The sequence below is a fragment of the Drosophila albomicans genome, chromosome 2R, assembly GCF_009650485.2.
Source record: "Drosophila albomicans strain 15112-1751.03 chromosome 2R, ASM965048v2, whole genome shotgun sequence".
Lineage (NCBI taxonomy): Eukaryota > Metazoa > Arthropoda > Insecta > Diptera > Drosophilidae > Drosophila > Drosophila albomicans.
Genome location: NC_047631.2, coordinates 8617513 through 8638247, shown reverse-complemented (window position 1 = coordinate 8638247; position 20735 = coordinate 8617513).

The following is a 20735-nucleotide window of genomic DNA, read 5'->3' as shown; positions in this document are numbered from 1 at the left end:
CGACGAACTTTCTACTGTGCAAATGGAGTTCCTATCGAGCGTTACAAAATGTGTAATGGTTTTCCTGACTGCAACGATAAATCTGATGAATCGCCTGCGTTATGTGAATCAAAAAAAGACCTATATTCATTAATGTCAAGCGAGGAGAAGTGCAATGAGTAAGTCATAATTATACTGAATATATTTCTTGATCTGCGTGCAAACATAACAAATGCTGTATCGCTTATAGTCTATGAGATCTAGGTGTCCATACGGACAGGCGGACATGGCTAGATCTCGGCTATTGACGCTGATCAAGAATATATATGTTTGTTTCTCTTTTTTTTCAATCTGTATATTTAAACAATAAGTAAATTGTATAATTAATATTAATTTAACAGAAATATCAGTTTTCCAATGAGAACTGCTATTATATAGAACAAGTAAGAAAGCTATAGTCGAGTGTACTCGACTGTGAGATACCCGCTACCCATTTTAAATAAAAGCAATATATTTTGCGGTATTATTCACAAAATATACCCAATATGCTGAAAAATACTAAAAATATACCAAATGGTATATGTGGTATATCGATATAGTACAGCATTCAAAATATACCATAGACGGCACAATATACCAGATTGTTAGCCAAAGCAACTAAGACCCCTAGTAAGTAGTTTTTATCTGATCGCAACCAAATTTTCAGGAATCATAACTACTATAGTTATTATTGTATATACCAACTCTAGCTTTAAAATTACGCTTGTTATTCGATTTGTTTGATTTGCGGGGGCGGAAGTGGGCGTGGAAAAAATTTGAAACAAACTTGATCTGCGTGCAAACATAACAAATGCTGTCGAAAAAAAATTATAGCTCTATCTCTTATAGTCTCTGAGATCTAGGTGCTCACACGGACAGTCGGACAGACACACAGACGGACATGGCTAGATCGTCTCGGCTGTTGACGCTGATGAAGAATATACATACATACTTTATAGGGTCGGAGTGCCTCCTTATACCTGATACATACATTTCCTGTCGGCACAAAGTTATAATACCCTACTACCCTATGGGTAGCGGGTATAAAAATCTATGAATATGTAAAAACATTTTTATTTGTCAGAAGCAATAATAGCTCAAAAAAAAGTAGAGTAAAGAATGCATGTGAATATTAATCTCCAATCTATTTTTAGATTTCAGCTGTATTGCCCAACTTCAACCAACAATTGCATTTCCCTGGATAAAGTATGTGATGGAAAGGTTGATTGCTTGAATGGCCGAGACGAATCTGTAGAGATGTGTATGATTGACGCTCGATATCCCAATTTTCAATGTGCCAATGGAGTCATCATCGACTCTCGGCAACTGTGTGATAACAAGTATGATTGCCTCGATGGCGCGGATGAGTTGGAAATCCATTGTCAATATACCGAAAACTGGGTACCGAAGTCGCCAGTTACCTGTGAAGAGCCCAAAGTAAACGGATTAAGATTTAAAGGCTTCACTAATTTATATTCCTATAAGGAAAATCAAAAAACTCATTATTTTGTGTATGCTAATGGAGCAGTTGAATTCAAGTGCGACGATCCTCAGAAAACATTGAAAGGTATAAAGTGGAATGTGTGCACTATCGATGGAAATGGAAGATGGTTACATGAATTACCAAAGTGTGAAAATGCGACACTTCCCAATGCAACTCCAAAAACGAATGAAGCCTTTGGGTGCCAAATAGATACATATGATGACAATTCAGATAATTTGCGTATTTTGGGATGTCAAGACGGAGGAAGAAATTGTACAATGAGCCTGCAACCACCAATCAATGACATAAGCGTTAAGTTTGCTTGCGCAAACAACTATGTTTTATTCCCAGAAATTATTCGTGATAGAACATTTGAGTGCCGCAATAATACATGGGACTACTTCAGCAATTACAGCAATCCAAGTTGCCGAAGTGCGTAAAGAGAATTTTCTACCAGTCACATATAAATAAAGAATTCATTTTCTTTTTATTTTATTTAGAAATGTGCAGCACTAAAGAATTGTTTTGTGAAGACACGTTGATACCAATGTGCCACTCAAAGGATCAAAGATATATGAATTGCGAATCGAAGAACGGTTGGCTACCTGGAACTACAGTTACTTTTGATTGTGTGCGTGGATACAGACAAAATGATCAGAAGCTTAGTTTAGAGTGCCTTAACGATGGAACTTGGAAAACTACTGGTGATAGAGGAAACTATTACTCTGCATATTGCGGAAATGTTGAATACCGAAATTATTTCGCTACAAGAGGCAATTCCTTTATCAGAGCTTCATGGCCTGTTGCCATTTATTACAAAAGCATTTCAGAATTTGAATACATTTGTGGTGGTGCTCTAATTCGGCATAATCTCGCATTGACTGCAGCTCATTGCGTTAATGATGTTGTGAATAATGAAACACATCGTTTTCTTGTGGTGCCAGTAACCAACACCACAAGATTCGTGAGAAGAGGGGATCGAGGTGCTTGGTTAGTTAAAGCGATAATAAGAAATCCGTAAGTTTCATTCTGTTTATATCATATTTGTTGCTATTAATAATAATTTTATCTACTTAAGCATGTAGCTTCCAATATGGCTCTTTTACATCTTGAGGGGAATGAATATTCATCGTACGGTTTTGTTTGCCTACCGGGAATCAACATTCAGATGACTGCGGATAAAACAATTACAGAGGGAGCAATTTATGCGATGTCTAAGGATTATGGACGCCTTAGACTTACTGCTGTCGAGGCAACATTAAATGGAAACCTTTCTGTTCAATCTGCCCAATTTCACGTAGATATAAAGGATAATCAAACTATTTGTAAAGGCAATAGCGGCAATAGTTTTACCGCTTATTATCCTAAATTAGATATTCATTGGCTAATTGGCATTGTCAGTTTTAGTCGAGGATCAGATGGGAACTGTTCGCACAATATTAAAATCGAAAATGTTGTGAGTGAGGCCAATATTCAATTTATTACCGAAACTATACAGAAAATTTCTAATACATGTTACGAATAAGCTATATACACTGATAATTGAGATTGTATACTTCAGTAAAGTACACAAGTTGGTTGTTCTTCGTCAAAAACTTTTAAATAGAAAATTGGAATAAATAAAAATTGTATAAATTCAATTTTTAAGGTTTACAAATTTGGCAGGCAAAGTTTAACAAACGATTTTGTCTTATAGAGAATCTAGCTTTAAAAATATCTTAAATTCGAATATAAAATTTAATTCTTCCACAAAATTTTATTTGAGATTTTGCTCAATTCTTGCACACATTATGTATTATTTTTATATTTTGCACTCTATGGTATATTTTGCATGTAGTAGTACTATGTCAATATACCAAATATGGTCTTTCGTACATTTTTAGTATTATGCATAGACTGGAACTGAACCGAACTGATTGGAGCAGTAGCAGGACTCACACTTGCAACTGGACACGCCGTGGAGGTCCTTGCGATGATTGATGAAAACAATTTCCTGTGGCTTTGGTGTGACTTTCATGGGCGACACGCTGAACAACTGCTCCTGCAGCAAAGCAATGATAGCTGAAATCATTTGAGTTCAAGTTCTTAGCATTAGCATTCTTATCGATAGGTTGCTTTTGCTTCTCCTTTTCTTTCTCCTTATCCTTCTTTTTTATGTCACCACATGCCAGTGGCAATCCGGTCCTAATACAATTCCATAGCGTGTGGTAAAGATAATACCTTAGAATTTCTTGCTTCAAATTGAAAATAAATGTGTCGCTCATACCGTGCAAATGAATTTGTCTGTCTTGCTATTCGATGCGTTCATTGCAAAATTCTGATTCTAATTCTTGATGCTCAACATACAAAGAGCACAAATTATAATATCCACCATTGCTGCTGATCGAGCATTGATGTCTTTCATTGATTTGGGTGCTGATTGCATTCAAGGCACCTGCGTGCAGTTTGGCTGTCTTGGGAACCGTTGCCACTGCCATCATTACTGTAGCTGGCAGCCAAGGCGTGCGCATTCCTCTTGACGACCATGGTCAAAGTTCAGCTCTGTGGTGGCGGACTGACTTGGGTGTCATTGGCTTGCCAAAGCGCTTGTCAGATACTTGATCTCCTAAAGGAATCTGTGGCACTTCCTAATAATCGAATAGGACTGGAACTGAGGTTGTTGCTGCTTGGCAGCTTCCATCCATTTGCGATGCACCACCCAAACTGTCTCAAACTCCTCGCCGGCGTTCTGCAGCGCACGCTGGAAGCAGAAATGTTCGATTGTCAGTTCGCCATCCTAACAGAGGTATAATGCCATCTTAAGATCACATTTTTTTTGCCAGCTGTAGATATGAAGGCGACATGGGCACACTGATGAAACTCAGACTGCGACGTATTGCTGCTGCGCAAGCTCACGCTCCTAGCCGTATTTAAGGGGCAGTTGCTGGCCTAATAATGAAAATGTGAATATTTATTATAAAAAATGGATTTATTGTTTTTCAAAGTATTCTCCAGCAAGATTAATGCACTTTTGCATGCGCGCAAACCAATTGTCGAAGCACTTTTCCCACTCCGATTGAGGCACCTCCAATACATGGGTTTTGAACGCCTCAACAGCATCTTCCGGCGACGAAAATCGTTGACCACGCATTTTCCCTTGATGTTTGGGAACAGCAAGAAGTCATTAGGTGCCAAGTCAGGGCTGTACGGCGGGTAACCCATCAATTCCACGTTTTGGGCGACCTTCGTCTTCGAGCGAGCATCGGCCACGAGAGAATTCATTGAACCAGTTTTTCACAGTGCTATAGGATGGTGCTTCATCGCCATACAAAGATTTCAGCTCATTGATGCACTCTTGATGTTATAATCCACGTCGAAAGTTGTAAAAAATGATTGCTCGAAAATGTTCACGGGTTAATTTCATTTTTCTGCCGAGGTAACTTTTTTCCCATGGGCAGGAGGAAATTATTTGGCCGCTCCCTAAAATTTAAAAAAATAATTTGTATATATAGTAAAAAAATTGGATACATCGGAGGACTATATCCTATAGCTCCGATACAACCTTATTATGGCTTATATGCCGATTGTGCGCCAAAATTCTTCCGGTGGAGTTACAGTGCTAAAATTTAATATTAGAATCCAAGATATACTATATATACATATATAAGTATTTAAATTATATTGCTGCTTTCTTCTACCAAACTAACATAGTTACTCTTCGAGTTTTTTCTTCATTCGTGCTCACTTCTGTACACCAAAGATCAAAGATGTACATGCGTGAAAAATCCAAAAATCTATAAAAATATTCTAAACATACTGAAAAAAAATCGTATCATATAGCTTCCAAACGGCTCAGATTTTTTGATGTTGATTGGGCGCATGTTATCGGTATTGATTCCTTTTCATTCAACCAATCAGATTGATATTGGAGGATTGAAGATTTCATGCGTTTGTAATTAACCCAAAACGTTATAATCCTCTTACAAACGTATTCAATTCGATTTTACACTTGACTCTTATCAAAAATATAGCCGTTTTTAATAATATTTGCGTCTATAATTTCAATCAATTTTGTTCGCCTTTCAACGGCGCTACCTTCTTCGCTGCTCCATACATTAATAACATATAAACGTGAGAATACACACTTATAAGAAGAACCTATTAAAGTTTAAAGCAAGGGAATAAACAAAAAATGAATCAAAACTATTAATAAATGAAAAACTATTAATAAACACAAACTCAAAAGACGAAGACAGGGCAACAGCACAACAAGCACACGAGCGAAAACAAATTTTTTTAGTGCAAAACTGACCCTGAAAATGTTAAGACGGTGTTAGAATTTTTACGACTGTAAGCACATCTGCAATTTTCTGCAAAAAAAATTTACACATTTATTACCTTTAGAGCCAGGCAAACACATTGGTATACAACTTAACTGTGGCGTTCTGTGGCGTCACTACTAAAACTTTAGCTATACCTAAAAAAAAACGTTCAAAATATTGACAAAAAACATGTATTATTTCAAATTTAACAAGTTCGTTTTTTTATAATATCTCAAATTTTAGAAAATACCTTCAACTTCAAAATCCATTAAAAATATTATAAACTTGGACACGTAATAAATGAACTGACCACTTCAAAGTTCGGTTTTGTTGTGGAAAATTCGCGATGCGCGCAAGCTGTGCTGTGCAAATGACTACCTTCTCCCAACTTCAATTCTATTTTTAGAAAGAACCGTTAGATATCCAGAAAAATCTAGTTTGCCATGAAAAAGGTTGGACAATTTAGAAACGATTTGTTTACTTTTCGTACATTTTTGTTGTTATGACTTTTTTTATTTTTGGCCTATGGACGCAACCACTGTGCGTTGTTGTTTGTGTCGATCCCGTTGCTGTCGTTGTTGTTATCGCCCAAATTCGCGACTTCTGGCGCCGAAAGCTGTGCAGCTGCGCGTAAAAACTGTGTGGCGCCGTTGTTGTTGTCTATTTCTGTTGTAGACATCTGATGTGCAGCTGCGCTGTACTGAGAATTTCGCAATTCCTCTTTGCTTAAACGTAATTCTTCTTGCGGCTTTCCAATGGTGTTTAACAAATCCTGGTGAACACCCTCTCCTCTGTCAGAATTTTCGCGAACATTTTGAGTCTGATCATGAAGCTCGTTGTTGTTGGGAAATTCCTTTTCTTGGCCAGACACAATATTGGCCAACCTTAATAAATCGTTGCTTCCTGCTGATTCTTTTTTAAACATCTCTGGTGAAACATCGAGCAACCGTTTTATTAATTTCGCTTTGCTGCCTGCTGTGGGCAAACATAGCTCTGTTAGCCACTTTTTTAATTGGGCCGTAGTGTATTTGTCAAGTGTAGACGTGTTCATGTTTTTTTTTTTTTTTCTTCATGGCCGATCCCACTTCTGAAATTGTGGTAGTTAAACACACACTTAATAAAACAATACGAATTTCAGCTTAGCGTGCGTTTTATTCTGCTTCTCGATCAAGACTGACCGCGTAGCTTAATTATGTATAACATCGAATGCGAAATGAGAGAAATGATAAAGAGAGCCAATATCGAGAGAGAATTCGTATAGCCGAGAGAGCATCTAGTTAATGTATATGTGTGTGTAGGCACACGTCCTACTACAAAAGCTAGCAATCCACTCGACCAAATGCCTATCAAAACCTAGTTTGTTTAGATTACACTGGAGGATGTCTATGCTTACGCAGTCAAAAGCTTTTTTGAGGTCTAGACATGCTGCTAAAACTTGATATTGCTTGGACTTCAGTGATTGAACTTTATTTATTAGATCATTGATGCACAAGGCTGTAGATCTCTGGCGGCGAAAAGCGTATGATCTCTCTGGGATTATTAAATTCGCGCGAATATGTTCCTCCATTCTTTGTTTCACTAGCCCCTCTAGTATTTTAAAAGGGACACTCAATTGACAAATCGGTCTGTAGTTGCTTACTATTGAGGTGTCCATACCTTTCTTAGGGATGGGGACTACTCCAATCCTTCTCCAGCTTTCAAGAATGACGCCCATGGACCATTTCTTGTTTAGCATCTCCAGGAAACAGCATTTCCTTCTGTGATCCAGCTTTTGGATCATTTTGTATGAAATGCCATCAAGACCTCTGGCAGAGTTGGGATTTCTAGCATTTACAAATTCATTGAAGTCCGATAAGTCGAAGGGTAAATTACGAGGGTCGGTGTCTTCTACGCCGTTGCCAACGATTTTGCGGCACATAGGTCTTGTGGTGTCTACTACACTTTGAAGAAAGGTTTGATCCTCTTCTTCCGTCCATTTGTTATCAATTCTTTTAACTTTTTTGTAGTTTTTTATATTTTTAATTTTGGCCCAAATATTTGAAGATGAGGAAAATTCGTTCACAAATTCTTGGAAGCTGGACTTTCTGCGATTTTTAACTAGATTTTGAAAGTTTTTATCTGCTTCAAAAGCTTTCAGTGCGTCTTCTCTCTTTTTTGTGCTGTAAAACTTTTTCCTGCAAGCATTTCTTAATCTAAACAACCTGTCTACTTCTGAGTCCCACCATTTCCTTGGCTTATATCTATTTTTCTAATTATAATAGTGTGCTGCTTTGTGAGTTTTTTAACACTCTCGCTTAGGTCTTCTAGGCTCGTGAATTCACACTCAGCGAAGGCATCTGCGATTTGAGATGAGGACTGTTTGTAATGCGCACATCGTGCGCTGACCATCTAATATTGCTACCTCTTGAGTTGGTAAACGCTATTTCTAAGACGGAGGATTGGTTTAAGCTACGGGAAAATGTGGGGGAACCATCATTAAGGCAAATAAAGCCCGCGTCCATGGTAGCATCTTCCACAAGTTGGCCTTTGGAGTTAGAGCTTGGGTTACGCCAGGATGTTGACTTGGCGTTATGTCCCTCGCGACTAGAGAAGGGTTATTAAGACCTGCTGCAAATTGAAAGATACTCTGCAAACCAAGTCCATCGTCCGCAGCTGAGGTGGAGGGGGAGGAATATATACTAAAGATATTTAGGTTATGTTTCAAATTTAGCGTTTGAATACCAACGCATTCGATTTTGCTAATGGGATTTAGTATCTTAAAGGTTATGTTGCTTCTAATATATATTCCTACCCCTCCATATCCGTCCTCCCTAGGCTTGCAATAAAATTTGTAATCAGGTATGCTACAATCGCTGTTGTCCATAACCCAGATTTCTGAAATAATAGCTATGTCTATGTTGTTGTTGTCGAGATACATATATAGGAGTTGTTTGTTGTTGTTGTAGGTCAGGCTTTGGATGTTAAATTGGAGGATCTTCATGATGGTAAGACGTTTCCAAGAGAAAGTTGGCTAGCTATTTTATATGCATCTATCTCTGCGTTGGCTGAATTTATAAAATCTCTAAGCTCCACGAGAAAAGCAGAAAAAAGACTGGTTGTGGTGTCTTCTCTGCACTCAGTTACAAAGGCAGCAATTTTGGTGCCTAACTGACTGAGTTTCTCTTCAGCAAAGACGTGGTTCGGGCTGGCTGCTCTCACTGGTGTAGGATTTGAAAAGGATTGGACTGGCGTACTCTGAAGTGAAGAATTAGAGGATCTGGCCGATCTGGGGTTGCCTGTTTGCTTGGGTAGCTGTGGGAAGTTCAACGCGTCGTGCGGAGGGGGTGAAGCTTTCTGAAAAATGGAGGGGAATTTAGTTTTTGCTTTCCTTTCTAGAGATATTTTCGGAAGCCATTATTTTTTTAATCGAATATTCTTTTATTCTCGTCGGACAATTTGGGTCAGTCGCCACATGCTGCTTGCAGTTGACGCATGAGATTGGGCCGCAAGGATCCTGCTTGTCATGTGCAAGGCCGCACCTAAAACATCTGGCCTTGCTCTTGCAATGTTTAGTCAGGTGACCAAACCGGAAACAGCAGAAACATTGGCAAAAATAAATGAACGGCTGAACAGACAGTCTAGAGTACATAAGCTTTATCTCTTTAGGAATCTCTGCTCCATTAAACCACAGCTTTACTCGTCCAGTCGGGATAAGCTGTCCGTCAATTCTAGATTTTTTCATTATGCGTTCGACTTGGTCTATTGTAATGTCAGATTTAATGTTTTTCAAAATATCGGAATCTGAAAGGTTTAAAGGAATATTGAAAACAATGCCAGCCGTGTTTACTAGGTGGCGGGGGATCTTCGGCTCGTAGCAGCCCGCAAGTAAATCGCCACAGTAAGCCAAGTTATTAGCGGCCTGCGCCGAGTTGCAAGAGACTTTGCACCGTCCGTATCCCATCTTCTTAATCTCCTCTGTGCCCTCTATTCCTTTTGACGACAGAAAAGCCGCCAGCTCGATGGAGTTTATGGCTCCGCCATTTCCATTTAAAGTTTTTTCCAGATATACGGCGTAAGGGCCTTTGTGGTTGTCGTTGTAAAAGTATCCATTTACATTTTCCTTGCTAGTTCCGTTATCCATGGTGATTGTTGGTGTTTTTACTTATTCCGTTTTATTCAGCTTTGTTGCTTTGTCCGTTATTTCTGAGCGCGTGGCTTCAGAACTGGTCACACTTTTTTTTATTAGTTTGTTTTGCAGTGTTCATTTTGTTTCGTTACCTTCTCCCAACTTCAATTCTATTTTTAGAAAGAACCGTTAGATATCCAGAAAAATCTAGTTTGCCATGAAAAAGGTTGGACAATTTAGAAACGATTTGTTTACTTTTCGTACATTTTTGTTGTTATGACTTTTTTTATTTTTGGCCTATGGACGCAACCACTGTGCGTTGTTGTTTGTGTCGATCCCGTTGCTGTCGTTGTTGTTATCGCCCAAATTCGCGACTTCTGGCGCCGAAAGCTGTGCAGCTGCGCGTAAAAACTGTGTGGCGCCGTTGTTGTTGTCTATTTCTGTTGTAGACATCTGATGTGCAGCTGCGCTGTACTGAGAATTTCGCAATTCCTCTTTGCTTAAACGTAATTCTTCTTGCGGCTTTCCAATGGTGTTTAACAAATTCTGGTGAACACCCTCTCCTCTGTCAGAATTTTCGCGAACATTTTGAGTCTGATCATGAAGCTCGTTGTTGTTGGGAAATTCCTTTTCTTGGCCAGACACAATATTGGCCAACCTTAATAAATCGTTGCTTCCTGCTGATTCTTTTTTAAACATCTCTGGTGAAACATCGAGCAACCGTTTTATTAATTTCGCTTTGCTGCCTGCTGTGGGCAAACATAGCTCTGTTAGCCACTTTTTTAATTGGGCCGTAGTGTATTTGTCAAGTGTAGACGTGTTCATGTTTTTTTTTTTTTTTCTTCATGGCCGATCCCACTTCTGAAATTGTGGTAGTTAAACACACACTTAATAAAACAATACGAATTTCAGCTTAGCGTGCGTTTTATTCTGCTTCTCGATCAAGACTGACCGCGTAGCTTAATTATGTATAACATCGAATGCGAAATGAGAGAAATGATAAAGAGAGCCAATATCGAGAGAGAATTCGTATAGCCGAGAGAGCATCTAGTTAATGTATATGTCGGATCTTAAATTATGGTAGTCAGTGTAAAAGACTTAAATCAAATACGCGTACCAAGTGACATTTCTTGTCTCTACACTATAACGGTTGTTTGTTAGTACGCTTTGATCCTTTTATTCGCCAGATGGTCAGAATAGTTCGATGCGAACATGAGAGAGAGATGTTGCGTGAGGTTAGAGGTTCGAAAGAGAGATACACACTACGATTGTTGTGCGTGTATGCTTGAGCCACTGCGAGAGACAGAGATAGAAGTATGTTCGTTGCAGCTTTTCTGAAGAGCATTTTCGGTATGCAAAAAGGTTGGCGAACACTTCTAAGTTGGCAGTGGCGTAATCAAGTTTATTCGCCGTATACAATCCGCGTAATTTAATATGGAAGAAAATAATAATAACCCGACATCAGAAGTGGGATCAGTGCCAACTCCTGCATTTTCTGAAGATCATTGGCGTACTATTATGGAACTCCAAAATCGTAATTTCGTCGAAATGTGTAAAGCAATGCAAGCGTCTGTGCGTCCACAAAATCAAGTGGTTTTGCCAAAATTTAACCCAGATGTAACTGGAGCTGATGCGACTCAATGGTGTGCAACGGCAAGCATTATTATGGACGAACAGCAGATTAATGGCAGCGCACTTATCATGATGTTGAGTAGTTGCATGCAGGGCAGTGCTTCAGCGTGGCTTGCACAGATCTGCTATCCCGGCATTAATTGGGAGCAGTTTAAAGAACTGTTTCTACAGCGTTTCGAGATTAAGGAAACGTCGGCAGCTATGTTCCTGAATATGCTGAACAGCCGTCCAGGCTACAATGAGTGCCCTGCAGTGTACGCAAGCCGTATGGTGACGTCATTGACTACAAAATGGCGCAATATGAACGTCGAGGAAATAGCTGTATCCACCGTACTTGCGCACATGGCCAATTTTGACAACCGTTTGCAGCGTATGGTGTTCTCGTCAAATGTACAAACTAGAAGTCAACTCCAGATGGAACTGAAAGCATTTACATTTGACAAAAAGCGTAGTGCTGGAAGTACTGATGGTAATAGCGGCGACAGCAAGCGAGCCAAAATTGTGTGCCACTTATGCAAGAAACCAGGACATAAAATGGCGGAGTGTAAATTAAAGCGGTCTGGATCGGAGAATAAACAGCATCGCGATTTGCAGAATGTGACCTGTTACCGGTGTGGACAACTTGGGCATCTTGCGAATCGGTGCACGAACAATGCAGCTAAATCTGGAGCAGTTACTGAGAAGAAATGTAATCAATGTTTTGTGGCTGAGCCAAAAGGAGTTTTGACACATCAGGGTGAGATCTTTCCTATTTGCTTTGACTCTGGAGCAGAATGCTCGCTTATTCGAAGTAGTGTTGCCGGTAAATTTGATGGCAAACTTATTAATAATATTGTCATAATACGAGGTATTGGCGACGCTGGCATTTCCAGTATGCTACAAAAACTATGTAAATGTATTATTAATGGAAATATTGTAGAAATACTGTTTCACGTCATAGCAGATAAGTATCTCACAAATGATATTGTAATTGGTAGGGAAATCCTTAGTCAGGGATACGAAATCATCTTGAAACCTGATAAATTTGAATTTGTTAAGTCTAAATCTGTAAACGTTTGCAAAGTATCTGAGCCATCTGCCTTGTTACTTAATATTGATACTGAAATGATTGGTAATGACAAGGAAAACTTAATTAAATTACTTGAAGACTATTCAGCTGCATTTATTGATGGAATCCCTTGCACAAAGGTTAATACGGGTGAAATGACTATTAGATTAATTGATCCAAACAAAACTGTGCAGCGGCGTCCATATCGTTTGAGTCCAAATGAAAAAGAAATTGTACGTGAAAGGATAACGGAATTGTTAAACTGTAACATTATTCGACCTAGTTGTTCTCCCTATGCTAGTCCTATACTCTTGGTTGAAAAGAAGAACGGATCCGATCGACTTTGCGTTGACTATCGTGAACTGAACAACAATACTGTTTCGGACAGATATCCCTTACCACTTATTAACGATCAGATTGCTAGACTAGCGGGTGCAAAATATTTTACTTGTCTGGATATGGCTAGTGGATACCATCAGATACCCATTCATCCCGATTCTGTTGAATATACCGCGTTTGTTACACCTGATGGGCACTATGAGTATCTGACAATGCCATTTGGCCTCAAGAACGCCCCGTCTGTTTTCCAGCGAGCTATTATAAACGCATTGGGAAATCTTGCATATTCTTATGTAATAGTCTATATGGACGATATAATGGTGGTGTCATCTACCATAGAATTAGGTATGCAAAGATTGAGGATTGTTTTGGATGTATTGACTGCAGCGGGATTCTCTTTTAACATAGCAAAATGTGGATTCTTAAAAACTACTGTACAATACTTGGGGTATGAGGTACGAGCTGGAGAGTTAAGGCCTAATCCGCGAAAAATTCTTGCGTTAAATTCCTTGCCACCACCGCAAACCGTTCGTAGCGTAAGACAGTTTATAGGATTGGCGTCTTATTTTCGAAAATTCGTGCCTCGGTTCTCACAGATTATGAAACCGATATATTCCTTAACTTCGAGTAAAAGTGTGTTTAATTGGAATAGCGAGTTGGAAGATATTAGAAAAAATATTATTGCTATCCTTATAAATGAGCCTGTACTTGTTATTTTTGATCCACAACATCCAATAGAGTTACACACAGATGCCAGCTCTTACGGTTATGGTGCAATGTTAATGCATCGAATCAATGGTAGTCCTCATGTAATAGAGTATTTTAGTAAAACTACTTCCCCTGCCGAGTCTAGATACCATTCATACGAATTAGAAACCTTGGCAGTGGTAGAATCCGTTAAACAGTTCCGTCATTATTTAGTCGGTCGTACGTTTGTAGTGTATACTGATTGTAATTCTCTTAAATCATCGCGGACGAAGATTGAGCTAACACCAAGAGTGCATCGTTGGTGGGCGTACTTGCAGTCGTTTGATTTCAAAATCGAATATAGAGAAGGAAAGCGCATGGCGCATGTGGATTTTTTATCGAGAAATCATATTCAGGAAGCAACCAAAGTTGAAAAGTCTTTAGTCCCTGAAAAGCGTGTAAATTTAGCAGAAATCTCAAGTGACTGGCTTGCTGCTGAGCAGCGCCAGGATTCTGAAATCACTGATATCATTAACAAACTTAACTCTAAAGAGTTGACAGATGATGTTGCACAGACTTATGAGTTGAGAAAAGGTGTTTTGTTTCGTAAAGTTCAGAGAAATGGAAGAACCCGTTGTTTGCCAGTAGTGCCCCATGCATTTCGATGGTCAGTAATAAATCAAGTGCACGAGTCCATCATGCATTTGGGATGGAAAAAGACTCTTGACAAGACTTATCAATATTATTGGTTTGCTAAGATGAATAAATATGTTAGAAAGTTTGTCGATAGCTGCATTACATGTAAAACTGTTAAGGGTTCATCTGGAAAGATACAAGCCGAGTTACATCCAATTCCAAAAGTGAGTGTGCCATGGCACACGGTGCATATCGACATTACTGGAAAATTAAGTGGGAAGAATGATCTTAAGGAATATGTGATAGTACAAATTGATGCTTTAACAAAATTTGTTTATTTGTTCCATACTCTAAGATTAGATTCTGACAGTTGTATTCAGGCAATGAAATCATCTATTTCTTTGTTCGGAATACCGCAGCGTATAATAGCTGATCAGGGTAGATGTTTTACTAGTGGGAAATTTTCAGAATTTTGTACATCACAGAAGATTAAGCTTCATCTTATAGCTACAGGAGGAAGCCGTGCAAACGGTCAAGTTGAACGTGTGATGAGTACACTGAAGAATCTACTGTCAGCGGTTGAATCAAGTCACCGATCTTGGCAAGATGCTTTAGGTGAGGTACAACTTGCCTTGAATTGCACAGTTAGTAGTGCAACCAAGGCAAGTCCCCTAGAGTTGCTTGTCGGCAAGGAGGCTCGTCCTTTGGGCTTGATTCCACCGTATGATACAGAGATGGAGGTAGATAAAGTTAATGCTAGAGATAGGGCAATTAAAAATATGAATAATCAAGCTAGTTACGACAAAATAAGGTTCGATAAAAATAAAGCAGCAGTTGAACGACATAAAGTTGGAGATTTTGTTTTACTGAAAAACGAAGAACGGCATCAAACTAAATTGGATGCAAAGTTTAAAGGACCGTTTTTGGTTAGTGAAGTTTTAGAAGGAGATAGATATATCCTGAAGTCATTACATAATAAGAGAACTTATAAATATTGTCATGAAGATTTGAGAAAGATGCCAGATGGTTATGTTCCGAGTGAATTGGAGTGCCCGCCTGAGAATTGTTGAAATGATTATAATATATCCGTGTGAGAGGATATGTTATGTGATTAACAAAATATCCATAAAGAGTATGGAATGGTTGAAATGAAGTTGCAATAGACTTCGATGAGAAAATGTTTGTGAATGGCGGATGTGTTTGAGAATTCGAATGGAAATAACCTGGCTGATGCAAAGTTTATGCATGGTTGATGTGACAATATTTGATTGAGATGAGTTAAAGATATGGTTTTGAGATTTGAGCTATCTACGTCATTGGGCAAGCACAAGTGAAAGACGAAAGTTGGAACATGGCGTGTGGCGCTCTTGACGGGACTATGCTCTTAATCAAAAGGAAATCATAGTGACGATAACTAGAGTCGAATTTTGAATTGTTGAGAAGCAAATGTAATGAATTTAATGTTAACATAAATTTGATTATGTAATGAGAATAAGAATTGAAATTTGTTTATAATGTTGCGTAGAATGTAAAAAATAGAAAGACTATGAAATAAGAGAAAATGTTAAGTGTAAGGCAATATATCGAATAAATAAATGGTATTTGAAATTGATGAGTAAAAGAAAACACAAGCTATAATCACGGATTTATAAGTCATATTGGTAATATTAAGGTTACAGTACACGAGGACGTGTAATTGTCAGAATGGCCGTGTCGGATCTTAAATTATGGTAGTCAGTGTAAAAGACTTAAATCAAATACGCGTACCAAGTGACATTTCTTGTCTCTACACTATAACGGTTGTTTGTTAGTACGCTTTGATCCTTCTATTCGCCAGATGGTCAGAATAGTTCGATGCGAACATGAGAGAGAGATGTTGCGTGAGGTTAGAGGTTCGAAAGAGAGATACACACTACGATTGTTGTGCGTGTATGCTTGAGCCACTGCGAGAGACAGAGATAGAAGTATGTTCGTTGCAGCTTTTCTGAAGAGCATTTTCGGTATGCAAAAAGGTTGGCGAACACTTCTAAGTTGGCAGTGGCGTAATCAAGTTTATTCGCCGTATACAATCCGCGTAATTTAATATGGAAGAAAATAATAATAACCCGACATATATGTGTGTGTAGGCATACGTCCTACTACAAAAGCTAGCAATCCACTCGACCAAATGCCTATCAAAACCTAGTTTGTTTAGATTACACTGGAGGATGTCTATGCTTACGCAGTCAAAAGCTTTTTTGAGGTCTAGACATGCTGCTAAAACTTGATATTGCTTGGACTTCAGTGATTGAACTTTATTTATTAGATCATTGATGCACAAGGCTGTAGATCTCTGGCGGCGAAAAGCGTATGATCTCTCTGGGATTATTAAATTCGCGCGAATATGTTCCTCCATTCTTTGTTTCACTAGCCCCTCTAGTATTTTAAAAGGGACACTCAATTGACAAATCGGTCTGTAGTTGCTTACTATTGAGGTGTCCATACCTTTCTTAGGGATGGGGACTACTCCAATCCTTCTCCAGCTTTCAAGAATGACGCCCATGGACCATTTCTTGTTTAGCATCTCCAGGAAACAGCATTTCCTTCTGTGATCCAGCTTTGGATCATTTTGTATGAAATGCCATCAAGACCTCTGGCAGAGTTGGGATTTCTAGCATTTACAAATTCATTGAAGTCCGATAAGTCGAAGGGTAAATTACGAGGGTCGGTGTCTTCTACGCCGTTGCCAACGATTTTGCGGCACATAGGTCTTGTGGTGTCTACTACACTTTGAAGAAAGGTTTGATCCTCTTCTTCCGTCCATTTGTTATGAATTCTTTTAACTTTTTTGTAGTTTTTTATATTTTTAATTTTGGCCCAAATATTTGAAGATGAGGAAAATTCGTTCACAAATTCTTGGAAGCTGGACTTTCTGCGATTTTTAACTAGATTTTGAAAGTTTTTATCTGCTTCAAAAGCTTTCAGTGCGTCTTCTCTCTTTTTTGTGCTGTAAAACTTTTTCCTGCAAGCATTTCTTAATCTAAACAACCTGTCTACTTCTGAGTCCCACCATTTCCTTGGCTTATATCTATTTTTCTAATTATAATAGTGTGCTGCTTTGTGAGTTTTTTAACACTCTCGCTTAGGTCTTCTAGGCTCGTGAATTCACACTCAGCGAAGGCATCTGCGATTTGAGATGAGGACTGTTTGTAATGCGCACATCGTGCGCTGACCATCTAATATTGCTACCTCTTGAGTTGGTAAACGCTATTTCTAAGACGGAGGATTGGTTTAAGCTACGGGAAAATGTGGGGGAACCATCATTAAGGCAAATAAAGCCCGCGTCCATGGTAGCATCTTCCACAAGTTGGCCTTTGGAGTTAGAGCTTGGGTTACGCCAGGATGTTGACTTGGCGTTATGTCCCTCGCGACTAGAGAAGGGTTATTAAGACCTGCTGCAAATTGAAAGATACTCTGCAAACCAAGTCCATCGTCCGCAGCTGAGGTGGAGGGGGAGGAATATATACTAAAGATATTTAGGTTATGTTTCAAATTTAGCGTTTGAATACCAACGCATTCGATTTTGCTAATGGGATTTAGTATCTTAAAGGTTATGTTGCTTCTAATATATATTCCTACCCCTCCATATCCGTCCTCCCTAGGCTTGCAATAAAATTTGTAATCAGGTATGCTACAATCGCTGTTGTCCATAACCCAGATTTCTGAAATAATAGCTATGTCTATGTTGTTGTTGTCGAGATACATATATAGGAGTTGTTTGTTGTTGTTGTAGGTCAGGCTTTGGATGTTAAATTGGAGGATCTTCATGATGGTAAGACGTTTCCAAGAGAAAGTTGGCTAGCTATTTTATATGCATCTATCTCTGCGTTGGCTGAATTTATAAAATCTCTAAGCTCCACGAGAAAAGCAGAAAAAAGACTGGTTGTGGTGTCTTCTCTGCACTCAGTTACAAAGGCAGCAATTTTGGTGCCTAACTGACTGAGTTTCTCTTCAGCAAAGACGTGGTTCGGGCTGGCTGCTCTCACTGGTGTAGGATTTGAAAAGGATTGGACTGGCGTACTCTGAAGTGAAGAATTAGAGGATCTGGCCGATCTGGGGTTGCCTGTTTGCTTGGGTAGCTGTGGGAAGTTCAACGCGTCGTGCGGAGGGGGTGAAGCTTTCTGAAAAATGGAGGGGAATTTAGTTTTTGCTTTCCTTTCTAGAGATATTTTCGGAAGCCATTATTTTTTTAATCGAATATTCTTTTATTCTCGTCGGACAATTTGGGTCAGTCGCCACATGCTGCTTGCAGTTGACGCATGAGATTGGGCCGCAAGGATCCTGCTTGTCATGTGCAAGGCCGCACCTAAAACATCTGGCCTTGCTCTTGCAATGTTTAGTCAGGTGACCAAACCGGAAACAGCAGAAACATTGGCAAAAATAAATGAACGGCTGAACAGACAGTCTAGAGTACATAAGCTTTATCTCTTTAGGAATCTCTGCTCCATTAAACCACAGCTTTACTCGTCCAGTCGGGATAAGCTGTCCGTCAATTCTAGATTTTTTCATTATGCGTTCGACTTGGTCTATTGTAATGTCAGATTTAATGTTTTTCAAAATATCGGAATCTGAAAGGTTTAAAGGAATATTGAAAACAATGCCAGCCGTGTTTACTAGGTGGCGGGGGATCTTCGGCTCGTAGCAGCCCGCGAGTAAATCGCCACAGTAAGCCAAGTTATTAGCGGCCTGCGCCGAGTTGCAAGAGACTTTGCACCGTCCGTATCCCATCTTCTTAATCTCCTCTGTGCCCTCTATTCCTTTTGACGACATAAAAGCCGCCAGCTCGATGGAGTTTATGGCTCCGCCATTTCCATTTAAAGTTTTTTCCAGATATACCGCGTAAGGGCCTTTGTGGTTGTCGTTGTAAAAGTATCCATTTACATTTTCCTTGCTAGTTCCGTTATCCATGGTGATTGTTGGTGTTTTTACTTATTCCGTTTTATTCAGCTTTGTTGCTTTGTCCGTTATTTCTGAGCGCGTGGCTTCAGAACTGGTCACACTTTTTTTTATTAGTTTGTTTTGCAGTGTTCATTTTGTTGGATGTGCTTTCCAATTTTGAATTATTAATTTTTGAAGTAGCCGAATTGATTGAAGAGGCAGTTGTTCGCCTGGTGGCGATTCTCCCACTTGAGTTGGACGTGCTGGCCATGATCGCGCCTACAAATTCTCCTATTTTTCTTGTGCCTGTGGGCTAGAGACAATAGTGGGAAAGTAGGGGAAAACACCGCTGAAATGATCGAAATGGGCTGAAAAGGGACTGAAAGAAAAAGCGTCTGCGCAGGATGAAAGCTAAACGGAGACTGAGGTAACTTTTTGATTATTCGCTTATCGATATCAAACGTGATCACACATGATAAAGTTGTATGGAGCTTTTATCGATACAAGTTCAAACTTTCTTTGGGAAATAGCCAATTGGTCATAATATGTCTAGCAGTGACCTAGGCCAGAAACTTAAATAGCAACCCTCGGAATAGCCATCATTGTAATAGCTATAAGTAGCTACCAGTACCTGGCAGCTTTTTGGCCGCATTCGAACGACGACGCACGATCGAATTACCACTATCGTTCGCATCGTCCGTTGATGGCGAGCGACGTTAACCCTTAAGCAGGCCATCCACAGGCGAACATTTTGGCGAGCATGTTGTGCTCACCAAAATTTTTCCCGTTGATGGAGAGTTCGTCGTCAAATTCGTTCGCCAAAATGCTCGCATGAGATTGAAATCATTCAATTTTGACAACATACTCGAACCGTCTGTTCGTTTATTCTTCTGTCTGTCTGTCCGTCTGTCCACTGGATTTCAGAGACTATAAGAGATGAAACCATAATTTTTTCGACAGCATTTGTTATGCTTGTACGCATTTCGAGTTTGTTACAAATGTTTGCCACGCCCACTTCCGCCCCTACAAATTGACAAAACTCGAATAACAAACGCAATTAATTAAAGCTTTTTGGTAAATACATAATATCTATTATATTTCAGATTCGAGAATTTTTGGTTAAGAGCAGATAAACGTTGTCGATGTTATTATAATTAAAAAAATAATTTTTTATTGGCAAAAACGCCTTGCTTTGATTGACGATCTAGTATATTTTGCTTTCTGTGGTATATTTTGAATGTGGTATATACCAAATATTGCCTTTAATATATTTTTCTTATTTGAATTTGGCTTTCAAACTAATAATAATAATAATATTCAAATTAATACCGCACTGTTTTGATTTTATTCAAAATGGGTACAGGGTATTTTACAGTCGAGTACACTCGACTATAAATTTCTTAAATATTTTTCATTATTATTAGATACCAAAATAAAAAATATGAATAAAATGCAGGATATCTTGTGGTTCATCTTTAAATTTAAATTAAGTATTTAATCAATGTATTATATAATATGTATATATGTATTTACTAATAAAATATCAACAATAGCATTTCAAACGTCACG